This window comes from Lonchura striata, chromosome 8 (genome assembly GCF_046129695.1).
Source record: "Lonchura striata isolate bLonStr1 chromosome 8, bLonStr1.mat, whole genome shotgun sequence".
Taxonomy (NCBI): Eukaryota; Metazoa; Chordata; class Aves; order Passeriformes; family Estrildidae; genus Lonchura; species Lonchura striata.
The window spans coordinates 8996932-9004747 of NC_134610.1; the positions used below are offsets into that span (position 1 = coordinate 8996932).

Sequence of the window (7816 nt, forward strand, 5' to 3'; positions counted from 1 at the left end):
GACAAAGAAACTGGGCCTGATTCAAATCCCATTGAAGCTGATGGAAACATTTAAATGGGCCTTGGATCGGGGCTCTGAAGTGAAATGAAATTGGGAAAGAATGAACGGCTTTGGAGACAAACAAATTGGGAAGGGGAGGAGGAAGATGGCATGTCAGCATCAAAAAAGTGGTCTGGCAGGGAGAAGAGGGCCTGCGCAGTTGAGAACTCAGATAGGAGTTGGCAGCTCCCAGCACAAGAGCCTGGCAATGACCTGAAATACCGAGAGATATTTGTTTGCCTGGGGTTTGTAGTGTGTGGCAGCAAACAAGGCCCAGAAATGCAGAAGAGAGAAGAGCACCTGCCTGGAAGAGTAGAAAACAGAGCTAGTGTTTCCAGCCAAGGGGACCCATCCCAGGGGATTTCCCTTCTCTCTGTCCATTTCTTGATGGGTTTAGCCAGGAGTTCATTTTTAGCCTTTGAATGTCTTGCCCTGAAAAAAATGCTTTCCAGGCAGGTCCTGGTGTAGCACACTGTGGATGTGACCTAATAAATTCTCAACTGCTCTGCAAAATATCTAGGCCTTTTTTTTTTTTTTTTAATAAAAAATAAAAATACATAATGATTCACCATGTAACTCTTAAATCCAGATTGTATTCCAGAGTTAAGCCAAACCAGCCTCAGATCCTTCTTCATCCCTGCAGAAAATCCTTTGCCTAAGGTTTCTGGGAAATGGGAACATATAAGAAAAAAACCACAACAAACAGAAGTATGAATTTAATTACCAATACTATGCTCCAACCTCAAAGGGGAAGAAGAAAGATAATTGCTTAGGGTCTCTGAGTGGAATCCTGTCCCCATGGCCAAGACAACAACCAGTCTAGCCAGCATCTCAATGACAAGAGAGCAACGTGCAGTGTTTTCTAGTGTCAGTTATTCTGCATAGAGTCATAACAGGTAAGTGAAATGGTAATTAAAAACTAAAGGAAGTGCTGGCCAGAGGTGAGAACAGGTGGCATGGGCAGGGGGCAGCAATTTGTTAGGTATAAAAGAGCAAGATAAAAATATACAGCAATAATAAAAGCAGCATTCTTATGGGGAGTTTTTGCGGGCAGAGAAATAAGGATCTAAAATGGAAAGGTGGAGGGTTTTTTTTCCCCAACCCGCATAAAAGAGCCTGGACAATATGTGTCAGTCCAGCCAATGTTAACAGATTGTTATGATAAAGCAAAAAGTCCTGTGAGAAAACAGATTTGGAGTGGCAAAGGTGCTTGAGAGGGATAAGTGTGAGCTTTTGAGGAGGAATGGCCACAACAAGGAGGGGAGGATGTGGTGGTTGCTGGGGGTAAGGGCTGCTGGGGGCTCTTGGTGTTCTGCCTGCAGGAGCACACGTGCTGCTCGTGTGCCAGGACAACATCGAGCTGCTGCTGCTGTGGCAGCCGTGGCACCATGCTGATGCTGTCCTTGCAGTGGGGTTAACTCCAGGCACCTGAGAGGGGACACAGTCTTGCTCTGACTCTCCAAGGGTGGAGGTTTGAGGTGGCATCTCTCAGAAGATGAGGGGAAATGGGTTTAAGGGTGATCTTAGATGGAAACAGGAGATTATGAACAGAAAAATCTTTTAGTGAGTCCCTTTGGTCATGCGCTTGTTTGGTTTTGGCAAGTAGACACACAGCATCTCTGAAATATTTCATTGGTGTTACAGATGGCTGCCCTGACAGAAATGTGTCCTCCTTTCAGCTTGGAAAACCAAAGTTGATTTGGTCTTAAAATTTACCTGTTGGATTTATCTTTTCCTTATTAAAAACACTCACAGGAAGCACCTGAAGCTGTTTAGAAAACAGGGAGATTTGAAGTGTTAATATATCAAATTATATTTCTCTTTGGTTGGGGGAAGAGTGCTTCCCTTCTCCTGAGGTTACAATTCCTCCTTGTCAACCTGCAAGAGATCTTCCCTTCATGCAGATAAAATGATAGAGAGATATACACGGGGACTCCAGCCCTGAGTGCTTTAAGCAATCCCTTCATTTTGACATGTATTTGTTTTGGAGTTTTTGCCTGGTTTCCTAAAAAATCTTGAACTTACTTTCTCACTTTATTCAGATAAAATCATAAAAGACTACTGAACATTTCTCTGACATAAAATGCCTTCTAGCAGGAAAATAGCACCTTTTCATGCAATGTCATCTCAAATCTTTTGAACCTGCTCACTGATTATTTTTGTAACAGTTTTCGAATTATCATTCCTATGTTTGTTTGTTGCTGCTAAATGTCTCTACAAGTCAAGGGTTATAAGGTGCATTTTATAGAGACAGAAAATGAAAATAGACTACTTCAGTATAATTCTTTTAAAAATGCAAGCAATCAAGAGATAGAAGTCTGTTGGAATCACTCCTTTTGCAAGTCATTTCAGACTAGTTTTAAATTTTGATACACCAGGGGAGAAAAATATCTCCCTGTATGTTTGCAAAATACCTACTTCAGTGCAAACTGTATTTTGACAGAAATCTTTGATCTCTATCAGAGTGCAAATGACTAAAAATTAAACATGAGGAATACCATGGGGAAAAGTATTCAGCACAAACTAGACAAGGGGGATCTTTTTCTTCTTCATTTGAAATGTCATTTAAATTCTCCTTTATAGACAGATATTAGGAGACACCACATTGGCTCTGATCCTGCTTTGCTCTCTTCCTCCTCAGTCACCTGCAAGAGGAGATAGGTTGTGAAACTTTGGTTAAAAATGTCAAATGGGGCTGAATTTTCTGGCTCTGGGGCATTCCCAACCTGTGTGGGGCTGTGCCAGACCCTGTGGCCCGGGGGTTTCAGGAATCAGCAGCCAAAGAGGGCTCCAGCATTTCATGAATGTACAAATAAAAGAGATTACAGACATTGCACAGAAAAGTCAGAAAGTATCTTTTGATGTCTAGGAAATAAATTTGGCTTAATGCACAAAAGATTCAACACTTTATGGCCTCTTCTGTCTGCCATGGCTCTACAACTTTCTTACCTTCTCGTGTGTAAATCCCTTTTTTGGCAGGTACCTATTCAAAACACTGATTGGCTAATTTAATAACCCATTCCTCCCTGCTCATTAGAAGAATCTGATGAGAGGAAAAACAGTGTTATATAAGTGAAAAGCAGGTGGTGAACTCCTTATTACCAGCCAAAATCAGCCTCTACCCAAAATTCCAAAAGTAAAATATTATCCTGATTTACATATACATCTCTCAGATATTTGTATGTATTTTCAACTTGGAACAGTGCACGTGATTCAAGCATAGCCTGTTTGTATGTCCTGGAAGCTTGTAGTGCTAAACAACAATTTCAAACAGTCCAATTAACACTTTTCTTCATTTCCTGTTCTAACAAATACGGACATATTAGTCCTATTTTTTTAATGGGTGTTTATGCTGAGAGCTTTCAGTTTCTAAGGGTGCTCTATGGTCCTATAAAAAACTCACCACTTAACACATGCAAATTTAGTGAGATTCACAGATTTAATATTAAGCACATACTTCATTTTTTTACTAGGTATAGCTGGAGGTCTTGGAGATTATGCTTTTTTTGTCTCTTAAATGCTCGAGGCAGAAAATCAACACAGCCCCATCAGCACAGGCTGTGACTCTTGCAGAGGAGCAGAGCACAGCAGGATTCACTGCAGTGTTACAAACTGCAGGTTAGCTTTGGGTATCTCCCAGTGTCCAAGCACAGGGCCACGAGGACAAGCCCTTGATATAATTTGCCACATTCTTTCAAGGGCAAATTAGTGGTAGCAGTATTTTTGAGAGTGCTGCAGACGATTAAAGTATCATTTGAGGACAGCTCATTGGGATCACACATCTCTGCTGCAGGTCTGTCTTTCCATGTTCCGCCCTCCCGATGACTTTCGGCCAGATTCAGGCGTTAAACTCTGCCATCAGCCCCCGGTTCTCAAGGAGAGCTTTGCAGAGAGATGGGTTCTGTTCCTCCTCAGCCTGCTGTGACATTTCTGAGTGTGGGAGCCCCAGTTGGGTGGGAATAGCCTCAGCAGGGCAGCTCGGTGCCCTACATCCCGCTGGCTGCTCTCAGCCCCTGCAATGGTTCACTTGGCGGAGCCGGGAGCGCAGGTAGCGCACACGGAGCGCGGGCTGGCGGAGCTCCCTCGCTGATCGCCATCTGGAGAGCACACACTTCCCCTCACTCCGAATTATTTTTAGGCACCAAGCTTCCTAGTCTTTAAGGGCAAAGAGAGGGGAGTAAAAATAGGCCAATTAGTGTAATTTCTAAAAAAAAAAAAATATTCCTTAAAGATCTTGAGCAATTGCAAAGGTGACTTTAAGATTTAAGAGGGATGGAAAACAAATGGGCTGGGTAGGAAATTTGGGGCCTCTAAGAAGATCTCTTAGCCAATAAATTGCCTTTTTTATTCTAAGATCTTTGAAGTATCCTCCCAGGAGGGACTATCTTAAAGCTAGCTTTAGTTAGTAGCACTGGGTTGTTAATGGCTTCCGAATGTACCTTCCCTATTTTCTAATCTTACTGTAGCCTCTTACTTTCTCTAACTGTTTTGTCATTTTTTCACTATGTGTTTGAAGAGCAAACTTAAAACTGTGAAAAGTGGGAGTTTTGTGTAAACACAAGGCTATATGTGACATAATTTCAGGCTTGCCGTGGTCTGTTCCCTGTTTGTCACACAGGCTCGAGTTGGTTTATCTGCAGCATTGTGAATTTTAGGAAAATATTTCAGTCCTGCTTGGAAATCTTGCCATCAATTCGTTGGACATCTGGTTTCAATTTACAATTTATCTGCCTGAGGGTACCTAGCACCCCCAGAGTAAATAATAATAATACTGTTAATAATAATAACAATATCTATAATATAGTAATAATAGATGTAAATGAAGTACATGTTCTTGTGTTTCAAATGCGGGAGAAAACAAATTAGAAAATGAATTGCCTGGAGGTTTGCATTTACATTGCACGGATGGTTTACATTTTAAGCAACATGAAAACAGCGTCCCTTCAAGGAACACCATGAATTTTTTGGGAAGATTTATTTAAACCAAAGATTTGAGGAAATGTTAAAACCAGATGAATTCTGTACACAATAAAAGTGCTAGATCAAGGAATTTGGTTAAGCACCAACTGTGGGTCTAAGTATATGAGCAAAATCTATATTTTAAATCAGGGATGGGTAAATTTCTGCAACTATACAGGAAACCAAAATGTTTTCTGAAGCTAAGTGCAGATATTCACCTGTGAAGGTTAAAAGAAGATGACTCAATGGAATTGCATATGTGAGGGAATTTTTGGACTCTCTAGTATTTCCACTTGAGTTTGTCTTGGAGAAAGCAAAATCTTCCCGAGAAAAATATCAATTTGAATAAAGCTTTCAAAGAAAATGAGAAAGACAAATTAGTGATGGCACCAGCAATCATTAACTCACTCACATTGTGTAATAATAATCTTTACTTTTATTCCAAAGAAGAGAAGCTGCTTTAAGACAGACTCCACAAGTCTGTTGACTGCATCTTTCACCCAGCTGTCAGAAGTTCAGGTTTAAGGTGCCCCTCAAAAGCAGACACAATCACAACTTGAGCCTCCAGGACTCATCTCCTGGGACCTGACTCTCCAGCTATTAAATATTTATTCAGGTGTGTGTTTTTCTTCCTCTTGTTTTTCAAGGAGAACTTCATGGGGTCTCAAGGTCTTCATGCAGACCTTGATGCAGAAACATCACAGGTAAAATTCCCATTTCACGGCAAGACCAAGAGCAGCAGGAACTGCAATAGAAACAATTCCAATGCTGCAGGTCACTGGAAAACACCAGAAGGAGGACAACAAACAATTTGGTGAAGAACTAATGCCTTTGTCTGTCTTGGCTTAGCTGGTTGAGCATTGCCTTAGAAGATGGTCATGGAAAGGAATATCTGGGTGACAGGAGGTGCTGCTGCTCAGAACAACCCCTCTGCTGCAGGACATGAGCTGGTACACGGCATGAGACCTTAAATAACACTGTGCTCATGGCATGAAGAAGCCATGGCAATTTCACCTTTGCAATTGGCTTTTAAGGAATTTACCTAGATATGTATACATGTGAAAGGGAAGGAAAAAAACACATTGTTTATCTCCGTGGAAAATTCAGGGAAGGAAATCAACACAGAATATGTTTAAGGAAATACTGACAGAACCATGGATAGTGTTCACATTTCAGTACCAAATACAATTACAGAGCAGGAAAACTACCAGGGAAGAAACAGTCAAAACCCAAGTTGCAAATGTCTATTCAAGCAACAGAAAATATGATTTGAAAATTAAACTTTTCCTCAACTGAAGCAAAGAAGGAAAAGTTCCTGGAAGGTGGGAATATATGTTTCCATGTCTGAGAACTACAAGAAATTGGAAAAACAAGTAACCAGAGGCTGAAATTAATTTTTTGAATGCCTCAGAACAGAAAAGAAGCACTTTCAAAAATGAAAATATGAATAAACATAGAAGTGGAATGGGAAACAGAATGGCATTTAATGTTATTTTCCAAAAATATTGAAAGATTAATACCTACATTACCCTGTACCTGGCACATGTCATCAAGTTTAGACATCATCAGAGACAAAAGATCTGAAAACAGAGGGCATGAACAACAGCAAAAATTTAAAAATAGCCCTGATTCAGTCAGATATTTATTTTGCTTTAGGGAAATTTAGATCAAGCATTTATTCTCCTGGAAATGAAACATGAAATAGATGCTTTATAAGTGTATATAGTATATTCGGCCAGGTAGCTAGTGCTGGCCATTATACTATATAGTATATATATACATTATACTATATAGTACTTTACACTATATACATTATACTGTATAGTACTTTATATAGTACTATATAGTACTATATATATATATAGTATATACTATAGTGTATATATATATATATACACTATATACTAGATATAGTATAACAGCCAAAAGTTATAAAGATTATAGTGGCACTCTGAACTACTTTATCTTCAAGAAGAGCATAGGAGGAAATAGATGCAAATAAATCTGTTTTATTCCCCCTTACAAAGACTTAAACAAGACAAGGCATGAGAAGATCAGTGGGTATTTGTGATCTAGACTTTAAAAAGTTATCACAAGACCAAACTAAATACACCTGTAATTCTGGATTACAGTTTTGTGTGTGAGAGGGAGCTGTGGAACAGACAGGACCATGGAGGAGGTTTGAAGGTCCCAGTGCTGGAAAAGATCCACAGTTGTGGGAAGGGACTGGTGTTATGCTCATACTGAAAACTGAAATTAGGCAGCCAGCCCTGGCAGAGGTGTATGAGTGGGTCTGGGTAGATCTCACAAAAATGAGATCAGGCAGTATTCTGTCAGATGAGATTCCACTTATTTACAAAATAATTTGCTTTAGAAGGTACAAATTAAACTAAGTATTCACACCTCTGGGATCTGAATTTGCTGTGAACTTCTGAAGAAAATGATTTAGGCATCACTATGGACAGCTCAGTAAAGACATCTGCTCAAATTCAATATGTAGCAGCAGTCAAAATTGTAAATTAGATGTTAGGCTGCATTAAGAGCTGAATGGCCGTAATACAGGAAATATGGTACCATTTATAAATCTGTGAAACAGACCTGGAGACTGAGAGCTTTCGGTTTGTTCTCTTGATCTCGAACAAAGAAAAAGAAAGAAAGAAAAACCAGAAGTCTGAGGTGGCAACAAGGGATCATAAGAGTTACAATGAGGAAACATTTAACATTGGAGTCCTTGGGAAAGAGGATCTAATTTCTAAAGAGGAAAAAATAAGCATGCAGGTAAAGGTAGAAACATATGCTGTGGTGGAAGCTGAAATGG

At 39.9% G+C, this 7816-nt stretch overlaps 1 long non-coding RNA gene across 1 annotated transcript; it reads right to left on the minus strand.

The window, feature by feature from the left end:
- Positions 1–1655: 1655 nt before the first annotated feature.
- On the minus strand, positions 1656–6825 carry LOC116183866 (uncharacterized). Its single transcript, XR_004148562.2, has 2 exons — positions 6523–6825; positions 1656–4194 (listed from the first exon to the last, which is right to left on the minus strand). It is a non-coding gene; the product is annotated as an uncharacterized LOC116183866 (long non-coding RNA).
- Positions 6826–7816: the final 991 nt, after the last annotated feature.